General features: G+C 49.0%; 1 long non-coding RNA gene across 1 annotated transcript in view; it reads left to right on the top strand.

The window, feature by feature from the left end:
* LOC128838888 (uncharacterized) overlaps positions 1 to 8,818 on the top strand; it is a 29,025-nt gene extending 20,207 nt beyond the window's left edge. The window contains exons 2-3 of the long non-coding RNA XR_008445307.1: positions 3,961 to 4,208; positions 8,386 to 8,818. This is a non-coding gene — a long non-coding RNA (uncharacterized LOC128838888). The remainder of the gene's footprint in view (positions 1 to 3,960; positions 4,209 to 8,385) is intronic.
* The last annotated feature ends 5,736 nt before the right edge of the window (positions 8,819 to 14,554 follow it).

The following is a 14,554-nucleotide window of genomic DNA, read 5'->3' as shown; positions in this document are numbered from 1 at the left end:
ATCTTTTTTGGAGTCACTGCTTCCCAGGACAGAGTCCACCATCATGTAAGTATGGCCTATAGTCTTTGTTCCTAGGTATATACATTTACCTGTTCTGTATTTGGCACTTGTGTGACTGCTGGAATCCTGTGGCTAGTTCTGGTGTCTGTAATTCAAGAAGGATATTGATAACTTGATGAGTGTTCAGAGAAGAGTCATGAGAATGACGAAAGGATTTGAAAACAGGCCTTATAGTGATAGACTCAAGGAGCTTAATTTATTTAGCTTAATAAAAAGAAGATTAAGGGATGACTTGATTACAGTCTATAAGTATCGACACAAGGAATATAGTTGATAATGGGCTCTTCAGTCTTAACACAAGTTTCAGAGTAACAGCCGTGTTAGTCTGTATCCGCAAAAAGAAGAACAGGAGTACTTGTGGCACCTTAGAGACTAACAAATTTATTAGAGCATAAGCTTTCGTGGACTACAGCCCACTTCTTCGGATGCATATAGAATGGAACATATAATGAGGAGATATATATACACACATACAGAGAGCATAAACAGGTGGGAGTTGTCTTACCAACTCTGAGAGGCCAATTAATTAAGAGAAAAAAAAAAAAACTTTTGAAGTGATAATCAAGCTAGCCGAGTACAGACAGTGTGATAAGAAGTGTGAGATTACACTAGGTGATCACAATGGTCCCTTCTGGCCTTGACATATATTAATATATGAATCTATTGGAATGATTCAACATGGGGAAATTTAGTAGGGGGGAGGGCAAAGACAACTGAGGTGATGGAATAGATGAGAGATGGTGGAAGATTCAGTGTGCCTTTGGCTTCCCCTTTCATACAGGAAACTTGCAAAAGAGTCTGCTATCAATGTGGACCTCAGTGATGACTCAGCTTAGTTCAGTGGAGTTGTGCTTGATTTACACTGGTATAACTCAGCAGAATTTGACCCTCACTGGAAAAATTATTACCCCATGAGGTTGGAGACTGGAAGCAAATCAGATATCTTTGTGGGTCTGTTTTTCCCATAACTGTTTTTCCTTCTATCTTCTGTCCCCTGCAGAGTACTAGGGGGGCTGAATGGTATTTGTATCACAACTAATGGGTAGACTAGGACATCTCTGGTTCAGTTCTTACATTTCTCTATATCAGGTGAGCACTGTGATTTATGGTTGGTATTTCTGACATCATGCTGGGTGGTGTTATGATAGAATGCCCTTTGCACAGAACCCTGTCCTATGCAACAATTTAATCTCTCTAGTCCCAGTAAGGGTTTATGCTTAGAAATGTCAGGGATATTTATGACAGGTTTCAGAGTAGCAGCCGTGTTAGTCTGTATCCGCAAAAAGAATAGGAGTACTTGTGGCACCTTAGAGACTAACAAATTTATTAGAGCATAAGCTTTCGTGGACTACAGCCCACTTCTTCGGATGCATACCAAAGAAGTGGGCTGTAGTCCACGAAAGCTTATGCTCTAATAAATTTGTTAGTCTCTAAGGTGCCACAAGTACTCCTGTTCTTTTTAGGGATATTTATGTTGAACGTCCATCTAGAATTACTATCCTCAGTTTCTTAAGGTTGAGTCATTTTGTGTTCTGCATCTGAACTCGTCACATTTTGCTTCAGAAAGAGGTCATGTATGAGTCATATTTACATCAAACTCCACTTCCCGCATCTCCTTCCTTTTGTTGTCTGGAGGTGGTCTTGAAAGCATGCCTCCTATAAGAGGCTGTTTATTGGGCCTGAATTTCATATTTAACAAATAGTTTTGCAGTTTTATGATCATTTTCTGAGGTCTAGGCAGTGTTTTGTACAATATTTTGTGTAATATGGCTTCCAACAGCCTATAGTCCACTTCTACCTCTATTAATGTCTGCCCATAAATATATCCATGAAACCACTCGTAAACGAAAACAATTGCCAGCATATTTTCCCAATCTTATCATGGTTCTGTTGTGTTTTAGTCAGTGCTCTGGATGCATATGGCACTGTGTGATCACCTTGCATTTAGACAGCTGCTAATCTCTGCAAATGTGCATCCGATGAGATTTTAGACTTTTTGTTAATCTCAGTATTTCAGTATTGGTGCTTCTATAACAAGTATTTTCAATTTCCAAAAGCTTTCCTTGTGCCAGTCATCCCAGTGCCATTCTGTACTGGCTGCAAGACGCATTCTGATTGGACAACTTAATTGTGACAAATTAGGGATGCATTTTTTTAGCTAGGTTAACATGTCTATGCATCTGCATACGGCAACCTTGTTTGGGGATCTTTCTATTGTACTATTGTCTCCACCTTTTTTCAGACTGGTCAAATTTCTTTGTCACTGAACAGTCTCCAACATAAGCAGAATTTAAACTGGGCGGGAGGCAGGGAGAAGTGCAGAGCTACCCTTCCAAATTCCACCCACAAAATAAACTCCACCCACACCAGCTGCCAAAATGATACACCCTCTCACATTAGATTGTGCAGTTGTTCAGAGTAAGGACAGTTCTCACTAGCCTTGCTAATACCCACTGGACTTTGCCAAATCAAATCCTTTTCTTGCGATAATGTTGCTTTGATCTGGTTATCAGTTATAGCATGTAAAATTTTGTCTCTACTCAGACCAGCCTTTTGTTAACTGTTCAGATTCATCTTGCTTTTTATTTCATAGGCCTGTAACATAACAATTCATAGCCTTAGCTGGCTGGCAGCTGATATTTAATAAAGAAAATGTCTTTCCGAAATACTGTTCTTACATCGATCAAAGTCACCTTGAAATTTTGCAATGACTTTGTCTAGCTGTTTGCAGTCACTTTCTTGCCCCCGTTGGAACGTACTGTAGATCCCCAGTGTCTCCGGGTCTGCCACATGTAGCAGTGTGGACAATTTCACCTTCTCTGATTGCTTTTCAATACCACCTGTTTCCAGGAGAATATCTATATCGCTGCTACAACTTCCTCCAGTTCTCTGCCTGGGAGTTCATTTGCTGAATTTCCCACAAAGATTTAGTTTACTTCTGTGACCGGCAGAAGTACTGATAAGAGACTGATCTTTATATCTTGGCCCTAGTCACATGGCATGGGTCAAGATTACAAAGGGTCATTGTCACATGGCAGGGGTCAATATGCACTGACTCTATTGGCTTCTGTTACAGGGCTGTGCTCTAATTGGTGCATATATTGAAATGAACAAGGAGTCAAGAGTTGAGACTGGGCCATTTGTTCAGAAAGGGGTGCTTTGGCCACACTTTGGTATCCAGTAATACATTTCACACACCTCCTTCTTCCTCTCCTCTCTCCTCCCCACCAAGCTCTGATTTTTGTAATTTCCTACCTATTGTAAAGTGCTAGAGCCCTGGATAAAGAGAGAATTGCCTCTTGACCTGTCATGATCCCATCATAGTTCCTAAGAACCTAACACAGAAAAACTGTAGAGTTTGCTACCTTTCTGTGCACTTGGCCTGTCAAACACAAGGCTCATGTTGCCAGGCCATGATGCTACATCACAACATTTAGAAACTCGTATGATGATAACATTGTACCATGACATCTGAAAGAAATACAACAACCTTTTGTGTCCCTGCAAATGATCATCTTTCAGGACAGAGCTGGGAAATTCAGTTGTGTCCTGTGAATTTTGGAGTGGGCAGCAAGCCCTAAGGGAGAAGGGTCCCCCAACGCTGGGATAGTGGTGTGTGCTGCAGGACAGGACGGAGGTACATTGGGAGTGTCTCTGTGTGTGCATGATGTGTTGTGTGGAATAGAGGAGCTGTGTGTGCTTTGGGTCAAAACCCAATACCACATAGCCAGAGTCGCTTGCAGGTGACGGGAGAGAAGGGAGGAGGGAGGGCCCTCTAAGAAACAACAGTGCATTGAGTCCGCCATATCTCTCTGGGGCAAGGGAAACGGAAGGGAGATAAGGGCCCTTTTGGATCAGGAATTTCTTCTCACTTTCCCCTTTCTGTTTGTCTTTCGCCAGAGATAACGCCAGGCCTCGCACAATCTACCTGCTTCCAGAGCTGCCAACAAGTGACAGAGCAGCTGTGACTGTTTCTTCCCCCTCACTCTCTCTTCCGCCAACCAGGGAATAGCACTGATGGGGTCTTGAGGGAGTTCTGGCAAGAACCCCCTCCCCATGTCCTCTTGTTCCCTGCATGATGTCTGTCTGATTATTGTAAGGGCTGTGTAACTTGAGGGGCGCTTCGGAAAAGAGAAACAAGATTTCAGGTAATGAAATGAGGAGGATGTTAAAGCCAAGACTGATAAAGATGAGAGAACATTTGTATAGCACATTTCATCACCACCCCTTGGTGGGGGCGGGGGGGCACGAGGATGGGTACATCTGAACAACTCTCTAAAGTCCTATGGCCTGTGTTGTGCAGGAGTCGGTTTAGATTAGAATGGTTCTTTCTGGTCTCAGAATCTAGGGCTCCTTAGGAAGGTCCCATATGCACATCACAGTGACTGTCTTTCTGCCGTCATGCCTCTCCCTTCTGACCTTGCCATTGCCACTCTCAAAACCAGCCAGAGGGGGCACTGCAGTGTGGCCAGATTTGTGTCTCCATAGTGACACGCCCGCACTGTGTGGTGGGTGTGCTGCTGCTGACTGGAGCAGCCTGCACACACTTCTGAAAGGCCAGTGGTTTCTGCCTAATGAGGATGGGCTCATAGTGGGGTAGGCCTGGGTCTTTCCCACTAGGTGCCAAATTATAAATATATCTCCTGCTTCCATAGGTGGGGTTTTTGAAGGGGTAGAGCTCTGGAAAGAAAAGCCTGGAGGAAAACCTACCGAAATCACAAGACAGTTCTGAGGCCATCAGATTCACCTCAGGAATAGGGAGGTGATTCCCAGCATGGCTGTCCTAGATTTAAGACCAGAAGGAACTATTGCGATCACCTAGTCAGACCCTCCCACATAACACAGGCCAGAGAATTTCACCCAGTAATTCTTGCATCAAGCTCTTATCTTGTGGTTGAGCTAGTTAATGCATCCTTGCTGATTGACTCCTCAGCAGATGTGACCAACAAACAGGAGCATGAATTTGAATTGCATCCTACCCTGCCGTACAGCAGACAGGAAATTAACTCCTCTCCCAACTGGGGCTGTTCAGACCCATTTTGGAATTCTAAGAGTGGTCATTTTCTTTGCCAGGTCTGGGGAGTGATATGAAATCTCTTTTAGGTGGGCACAGAAATCCAGACCAGGATTTACTTGTGATTGCTTCAAGTGAAAAAACTGATAGCACAGGGGTGGCCAACCTGTAGCTCCAGAGCCACATGCGGCTTTTCAGAAGTTAATATGTAGCTCCTTGTATAGGCACTGGCTCCGGGGCTGGAGGGAGCTACAGGTGCCAACTTTCCAATGTGCTGGGGGGTGCTCACTGCTCAACCCCGGCTCTGCCACAGGCCCTGCCGCCACTCCACCCCTTCCCGTCCCCTCCCCTGAGCCTGCCATGCCCTCGCTCCTCCCCCCTTCACGCCCAGGGCTTGCTGCATGCCACGAAATAGCTGATGGGGAGGGAAGGGGAGGCACTGATTGGCGGGGCTGCTGGTGGGTGGGAGGTGCTGGGAGCAGGGGGGGAGCTGATGGGGGGCTGCTGACGTATTACTGTGGCTCTTTGACAATGTACATTGGTAAATTCTGGCTCCTTCTCAGGCTCAGGTTGGCCACCCCTGTGTTAGCCGATGAAATAACAAGACAAAAAAACTGAGTTGGTGTTCTGACTCTAACTGCAGTAATAGGCTCTGGGTGTAGCCCTCTGGAGATGGGGAGAACCTGAATTGGAGTTCTGTTCTGCCAGGAATGGGTTCTGGGCCCAGCTCTTTCGAGGTAGGGAAGACCTGAACTGGAGCCCTGTTCTTGGAAAGGACTTTGAGCACCGGCTGTGATAGGAGAACTATTACTAGAAGTGGATTTCTGTGCTCCCTGGAATGGACACTGGGTACAGACCCTGGGAAAAGGAGTACCTGAACTAGATTTGTTTCCACCCTGAGTGAACTCAAGTGTGTATATTGTGTTTAGTACGGGAAGCCAGGCTCAAACAGCTGTGGGTGGTGGCAACACTGGAATATACATGCCAACCCATCTAGATGGGTTAGAAGGGTCCTGTCTTTTAGCCAAGGTCCCTTTGATTTCCGTAGGTGTGTGATTCATTTTTTGTTGTTTGTTGCAACTCCAGTTGACATGGGGGATCTGGGAGGAAGAGGGGATGATTCAGTCCTAGAGCCCAGGTGGCTGTTCCAGCTGAGGGACATCTGAGCAGCTCTGGAGTGGCAGGAAAGCGATAGGAAGGGTAAACGCACCCAGGAGAGTAGGGCTGGAACTTCAGAAAAACAAGGGTTTCCTTGCCTTATTGTGTGCCTGTAAATTTGGGAATCTAATCAAGAAAATGCCTTTGAGTGAGCTCGTAGACAGGGAGGGAGGACAGATTCAGAGGACTTGTCTCTACTGAGGATTTACTGAAATTCTCCAACTGTTCTTCTAATGCTAGTGCAGCTCCAGTGCTGCTACCAAAGGTGGTGGCACTAGGGTAGACCAGCTGCAGGTGCTTTCTACTACCGGTTTATCTACACCTGCTGTAAGCGGAGTTAGATGGCACAATACCAGTACACTGCCTACGCTGGTATTCCTGCCATTGTTCCCATCCACACATGAGCAACAGAAATGTCAGCATCAAGGCAACCAGAGAGAAGCAAGACTGAATGACTGGAGAAGAAGGTAGGGAAGGGAGGAGAGGTGGAGAGAGAAATTGAGGAAAACAGAGAGAGGGCAGGAAGACAGAAATGGGAGTAGACGGCGGGAAAGAAGAGGGGAGAGGATGCAGAAAAGGACAAGAGAACAGGGAACAATAGAGCAAAAGCTGAGGAGGTTTGAGGGGAAGCTGGCACAACGCCAGGGGAAGGTTGGGGAATTGGGTGTGGTGGTTGTGGCAGATGTGGAGCTGCTATGCAGTAATGTTATGAATATTGAGTATAATTTTGTTATTGAGACAGGCTGTATAACTAGATTAGAGTTAGTGGAATGTTCATTATACTTTAATTCAACGGGGGGCTGTTTGGAAGAACAACAAGCAGGAAAGCAACACAATGTCTCCCCAGATGAGAACATCTCAGCACACACTTGAAAGACAATGGGAAAAGCTATTAGCTTCAAGGATCCTGTCTCCTGTCTCCAACAAAATATCCTGTCTCCAACGAAGATGCAAGCCTTGTTTTGCCAGGCTGGGCACTTAGGCCATGTCTGCACTACAAACTTTGATCAACACAAGTTATGTCAGCATAAAGCTGCCGCAGTTAGTACATCACTTATGCATGTTCATACTTGGCTCCTTGCGTCTGTGCTGCGTGTATTCACCAAGGAGTGCTTGTATCAATGCACAGTGCGATGCACCATGGGTAGGTATCCCAGTGTGCAACTTATCACCATTCAGCACACTGTCTTTTGGGAAGTTTTGGTGATGCATAGTGGGGCAGAAAGAAGTCATGCCAGGGTGACTGGGAGCAAGGAGTCAACTTCCCAGTGTGCAACGGTCTCCATCCCATAATGTAATCTATATCCCATAATTTTCATGCTTTTTTTCCAAATCCCACAAACCCTCATGGCCCTACTTGTTGTCCGCCATCTCTGACAGAAGTGTGGAGCCTGCACAGCTTTGCACTATTATTGTAAGCACTACAAGCTCAGGGCACGTGATCCTCTGCTGTTTGAAGAACTGCAAGAAAAACACAGTCAGTGTGAAACACAGGGGCGGTGCCAGCCTCTTCCTAGTGGGGGGGGGGGCTGAGATGAGCCTTAGCCCCTCCCTCTCACCACGAGGCCCCACCCCCTTCATGGCCCTGACCTCTGCTCCTCTTCTGTTCCCCCTGAGGCCCCAACTTCTGGCCATGTTGGAAGCCGGAGCTGGGCAGTGAGCAGCTCTGGCTGCTTATGCAACCGGTAAGAGTTGCCCGGGTGGGAGTACCTGGCTCCAGGGTCAGTAGGGGCCTCGGGGAGCAGTGACCGTGGGATGCAGGGTCCAAGAGCCTGGGCTGGAGTGGGTCAGTTCGGGCCACTGTGGGGAGCCCCAGACCCTGCACCTGCCCTGGGCGGTGCACCCTGGCGGGGACATGGGCCAGCGGCTGCTCTTGGGCACCCTGACCCCCTGCCTGGGCTTACTTCTCTGCTGGACCTGGGTGCCCAGTCAGCAGACACCACTCTTTCTGCTCTGCCTTCAGAGCTAGGCAGCTGGAGAGCAGCAGCTACTATGGGGTGGCTACAGGGGGTGGCTAAGGCAAATTTGGGGGTCACCATCGCTCCTGCAAGCTCCCCAAAGCACTGCCCCGGTGGAACATGACAGTTTCTTGGGGGATAGATGGCTGTAGCACATAGCAAGAACCAATTCAAAGTTTTTGGTGGTGTTCACAGAAGAGCTGCACATTGTGAAGTGCCACATCTGGGCCCGAGAAAGAAGCACTGACTGGTGGGATCACATCGTAATGCAGGATTGGGATGATGAGTTGTGGCTGCAGGATTTTCGGATGCACAAGGCCACATTCCTGGATCTGTGTGCAGAACTCGCTCCAGCCCTCCAGCGCTGGAGCACCAAAGTGAGAGCTGCACTGACAGTGAGTGGTGATTGCACTGTGGAAACATCGGTAGCAATCCACTGTTGCGTCAGTAGGAAATCATTTTGGACTTGGGAAATCCTCTGTGGGGGCCGTTGTCATGTAAGTGTACAGAGCTATTAATCTTCTCCTGCTGCGCAGGACTGTGACTCTGAGCAATGTGCAGGAACATAGTGGGTGAATTTGCAACAATGGGGTTTCTGAACTGTGGTGGAGTACACAAGTGCCGGCTTCCTCCAGGCCCTGGGGGGTGCTCAAACCCCCGCTCTGCCCCAGGCCCCGCCCCCACCCGACCCCTTCTCCGAGTGCACCCCATCCTCACTCCTCCCCTCCCCCCAGCGCCTCCTGCACATTGCAAAACAGCTGATTGCGGCGGGCAAGAGGTGCTGGGAGAGAGAGGGAGATGTTGATTGGCAAGACCGCTGGCAGACGGGAGGCACTGGGGGAAAGGAGGGAGCTGGTTTACGGTAGGTTCTCAGCACCCACTAATTTTTTTCCATGGGTGCTCCAGCCCTGAAGCACCCACAGAGTTGGTGCCTATAGTGGAGCAATAGACGGCATTCATATCCCTATTTTGGCACCAGGCCACCTTGCCACAAAGTACATGCAAGCACTGGTGGATCACTGGAGATGCTTCACTGACATCAGCGTTGGCTGGTCAGGGAAGGTGCATGACACTCACGTCTTTAAGAACACAGGACTGTTCAGAAAGTGACAAGCAGGGAGTTTCTTTCCTAACTAGTGGATTACCATTGGTGATGTTGAAATGCCAGTAGTGATCCTGGGGGACCCAGCCTGTCCCTTGCTCTCCTGGTTCATGAAACTGTACATCAACCACCTTGACAGCATCAACGAAAGATTCAGCTTCCAGCTCAGCAGGTGTAGAACAACAGTTGAACATGCTTTCGGTAGATTGAAGGGATGCTGGTGTTGTTTACTCACAAGATTGGATCTCAGTGAAAAAAATCCCAATGGCTATAGCTGCCTGCTGTGTCCTGCATAATATCTGTGAAACAAAGGGGGAAGAGTTGCCGCGGATGTGAAGGTGGAGCAGCTGTCTGCTGAGTTGAACAGCCACAGGGGCTATTAGAAGAGCTCAGTGGCCCAGGGAAGCTTTGAAAGAGCACTTTAACAGTGAGCAGTCACATTGAAATAAGGTGGTATTGGACTGTTAGGAATACAATCCTGTCCTGATTGTGCCTATCACCACCAGATAAAGAAACAGATCTTAAGATGGTTAAGGAAAACTTAGTTTGATAGCATCCTGTCTGGCAAGAAATCACTTATCAATGGTTGTAGTTGTAAAATCCTAATTTCTGCAGTGTTTTATCTTTATGGCCCCCACTTTTCTGTTGTTAATCTGTCTGGTTCTCTAATTGTTTCTGTCTGCTGTATAATTAATTTTGCTAGGTGTAAGTTAATTAGAATAGTGGGATATAATTGGTTAGAGAATTATGTTACAATATGTTAGGATTGGTTGGTTAATTTTCAGTAAAATGATTGGTTAAGGTATAGCTGAGAATATTACTATATAAACTGGGGTCAAACAGGAAGTGGAAGGGGCAATTGGAATCATGCTTGCTAAGGGGGGAAACAGGAATAGGGAACGAGGAACAGAGACACAGGCAAGGCTCTGCGGCGTCAGAGCTGGGAAGGGGGATACGGGGTAAATGCTCTGCGGTGTCAGAGCTGGGAAGGGAACACTGGGGAACAGACTCTATCGCTGTATAGAGATAAGCCCGACTGGTGTGAAGGGCTTCGGAATATGTTTGCTTGGAAATTAACCCCAATAAACATTGCATTGTCTGCACTTCGGACTTCTGGTCTTTTGCTGCTTGCTGACTGCGTGACAAGAACCAGGGAAGAGGGAGAGTTGAGGGAAAGCCCTCTAACAGAGCATCTCCTTCTCCTCTTCCTGCTGGGATTCCTGGGCCTTTCTCCTGTGTGCTCTTTCCTTCTCCAGGTTGTCTGCAATATTCACCCTCCAGGCCCTTTGCTGATGGCTTGATGCAGCACTGGCTTGCAGGATCTCAGTGAACATCTCATCCTGAGTCCTCTACTTTTTCCTCCTTATCTAACTCAGGCATTCCACAGGTGTGGAGGAGGGCAAGGCTGCAACAGCAGCAGCTGCAGATGACACACAGAGGTACCATTGTCAGTATAGTCACAATGGAAAGTGAAAGTTAAGATTCAGAACTCCCTTCTCTTGCTCCCCTAAAGTTTCAAACAAGACATGCTTATTGACACTTAAGGCTGGGAGCGCTTGTGCACAGCACCACTCACAGCGCTGGCCATGGTGAATATGACCTGCCAGGGGTGCGGGAAATGAGGAGGGAATTGCTTCGTTGCATGAAACTAAGAGTATAGGGCCCTGGCACTGAATACTGGCACCATTTTCCACAAGTGGTGGTGATTTTAGCTGATGTCTCACCCCTCAGGGGAACAAAAGGCAGAGCGAGAACAGCTGCTGCTGGTATCCCAAATCCTCTCTGGCCCACATGCTGCTAGCCTGCGTAATGCAATGGTTCCTGCCAAAGTTATCGCTGAGTGGTGTGGGAAAGTGTCCTGCCATGGAGGGAGAAATAAGGTTGTCATCCCTAGAAACTTTTGAGAGGGGATTGCAGAGTAGCTCCATGGAAGTTTCATCGAGATCTCTCAGGAGGATTCAAGGGACATCCCTGTGTGCATAAGCCAACTGCTCTGCATGCCCCCCTTACCTAATTTGACAGGGGAATGAAAAGCAGACAGTAACACCACTGCTCTTTGTTGTACCACTACCTCTTGTAGTGTTTGTAAATTAATAAACAGTCTTTGGGGGTGCCATCACTGTGAGGGGAAATAAATTTACACACTTACCCAAGGATCCTTCCCCGCCTCAGGCTCTCCCATGCTTGATGGCCTGGACTGAGTGGACTATGATGGAGTCTCAGACAGTTCCTGTCTTCCCGCATAGCTAGACTCCCAATTGCATGTCCCCCATCCTCCTCCTCTTCCTCTCTGTTCAGGCCAGGGGGCCTGTGACTCTGGCTCCTCGGAGGTATCCATGCTGGTCTGTGGGGTTGTAATGGGGTCTCTGCCAAGCATGGCAAGCAGCTCTTTGTAAAAGTGGCAGGTCTGTGGCTCGGCACTGGATTGACTGTGCCCCCCCCCCGGCCTTCTGGTATGCTTGCCACAGTCCCTTCACTTTCACATGGCACTGCTGCTGGTCCCTATTGTACCCCTTCTTCTGCATCCCCCATGCAATCTGCTCGTAGATGTCCACGTTTCTCCAGCTGGTCCATAGCTGTGCCTGCACAGCCTCTTCTCCCCACAGGCTCAGGAGATCCACTGTCTCCTGTCTACTCCAAGCCAGAGCACATCTGGAGCATGTAGCTGGCATTGTGAGCTGGGCAGTGGCATGCAGCAGTGGAGAGCTGCTAGGTGTGCTCACCAAGCTGAGCAATTAGGACAAGGCATTTCAAAAATGTCAGGGCTTTAAAGGGGCAGGGGATTGCTGTCTCCATGACCTCTGGGCAGTGAAGTTCACAATTGTGATGAGAATGATCACTGCCAGGCATTGTGGGACAGCAGCTGAAGAACTGTTAAGTAATGCCGAGTCTACACTTGCACTGCGTTCATCTCCATACATCAACCATGGCCCAACACTGCTCGGGAGGTGGTGTTCCTGCATCACGGTAACGGGGCGCTTGTGTCAGTGGGAGACAAATTTAAGTGTTGACACATGCACAGCTAGGTCAACTCAAGGCATCTTACATCGACCTAACTGTGTTGCGTACACCAGGCCTAAATAGTTAAAAAGCACTCTCAAGAGAGGAAGGGGGGGAATTAGCAGGGGATGTCCAGGAGACAGGCTGACACAGAGAGAGGCTCTGCGGAGGGAGGCTGAAGAAGTTGGATCTTCCCCAGACCCTGGCAATGGTGAACCTTAGGGAGAAGCAGGCGAGTGTACAGACTGGTTTATTGTTTTAAGATCTGTTTTGTCTTAAAAGCTTTGCTTCTAAATAAATAACACTCTGCTTTAGGAAGTGTGCTTGGTGACTGGATAGCACCGTCACTGGTCACAGAAGGGACAGAACGACAGACACTGAAGACACGTCAGCCTGCCGAGGTTATCAGGGCTGATCACAGGGGACTGCAGCCAGGGCTTGGTCTGAGAGTGGGAGAATCGTGGGATTGCACCTGGAGAGAGAGGCCATGTGCTCAGGCCCAAGGCTGGAGGGAGGTGCATGCTCAGAGAGCAGGATAGGTGGGAGAAGCAGTTAGCCTGGTAACTGTGCCCGTGGGGCTCTAGGGGTAGCAGGTAGGGTCAGAGGTGAGAGTTGGGTTCAGTGAAGAGGGACTGGGTAAGAGTGGGCTGGTGCTGGGTTATGAGGTGAGCATTGGGTTGGATGAAGGAGGGACTGGGAGAGAGAACGATGCTGGTGTTTCATCTGTATTCACATCTCCCCTGCATTTCTGTAAAACTGTCACTGTTACTCAACCCCATCTGCCCTCAGTCCTTCTCCAATAGGAGCAGAGAATAATTTGGAGGGTAAGATGCTCAGGAATGAACTCATCCATCCCCCTTAGCGAGACAAGAGTAACCCCCTACCCCAAGCTTAGTTGTGGAGATCTCCACCATTAAACACCTCTCGCACAGTCTACGGGACCCCGTGGGCCTCGTTTTCAAAAGTGCTGAACATCCACAACTCCAAATGACATTGCACGGCGGGCAATCAGCAGCTCTGAAAAGCCGGCCCTGGGTGTATGTTCCCAGCTCTGGATGGAGCTGGGAGGAGGGTGAGCAGTGATCAGGCGCTGGAGGCAGGGAGATGGCTGGGGAGACTTGACGCATCTGTTACAGCTGTATAATTTTATCTGTGTCCCACGCAGGTCCTGACAGGTAGAGCTAAGTAAAGAGAGACGGGGTGAGAAGAGCGGGGAAGTCATACAACAAGGGCTCATGTTGGAGTCACGGGTTTCCTTAGGGGCATGATTCAAGACTTGCCACATGTCTTGTGTAAACACGTGGCAAATTGCTGTCCCTTTTCCAGTGATGTGCCCCATCAGCCAGCATGCCTCTCATCTCTCCCTCCTGGTCTGGGATTGCTGATGCAAGTCCCCATTTTCCCCTGGAGGCCCAGGGCCGGTGCAACCACTAGGCAAACTAGGCGGCTGCCTAGGGCGCCAAGATTTGGCAGCGCCACCGCCAGTCAAGATGCTGGCTGCAGATCCCAGACTGTAGGGAGGACATATATGATAAGAACCACGCTCCCAATGAATTGCTCTCCTGCCATTTAGAAAGCCAGCGAAATCCTTTGATTGTGAATCAATAATTGTATAGATATTGCTGTGTTGGTAGGTACATTACAGTAATAGCTCCTCTGTCTTGTAGATTGCACAGCAGCCAGAAGGAGAGCGGAGCAGCTTGCGCTGGGAAGGGTAAGACCCCTGCTGGGGCTGAGCTGTGCTCTCAGTGCGGTGCAGGCCGGGCCCGGCTTGCACATGGCATGCTCAGAGAGCGGGCTGCAGGATTTCCAGGCAGAGGCTCTGCTGCTGGGGAGAGAAGGGAGGGATGCTGCGGTTGGCAGCCCTGCGGGCTCTCTCGTGTGGAGAGGCGGCTAAGCCGCTTTAACCCACCTCCCTGCGCTTCAGCTTTCTACCCTCCCGACTGTGCTTTGGCGAGAGGGCCGTGCACTCTCTGCCTCACAGTCCTGCCTGCCCCACGCCCCCTGCCGGAGCGAGAGCCCAGCATTCAACTCCCCACCCCGGGTGCAGGACGGACTCGTGAAGGCAAAGCAGGCGACCCGCTCCCATTGCCCTGTTTCAATTGCACTTGGCCCCCTGCTGCATGCCAGGGACTGGAGAGGAGAGCGCCCATTTCACCTTGCAGCTCTTTGAATCTACCCCGCCTGCCGCCCCCAGGCCAAACCCAGATTGCGCCCTCTCCCCCCTCCACACCCAAACCCGGTCTGCTTCCCTTCCCCTCC

The sequence above is a fragment of the Malaclemys terrapin genome, chromosome 1 (assembly GCF_027887155.1).
Source record: "Malaclemys terrapin pileata isolate rMalTer1 chromosome 1, rMalTer1.hap1, whole genome shotgun sequence".
Lineage (NCBI taxonomy): Eukaryota > Metazoa > Chordata > Testudines > Emydidae > Malaclemys > Malaclemys terrapin.
The sequence above is the reverse complement of the archived record's forward strand: the minus strand, read 5'-3'. Positions and strand labels throughout refer to the sequence as shown.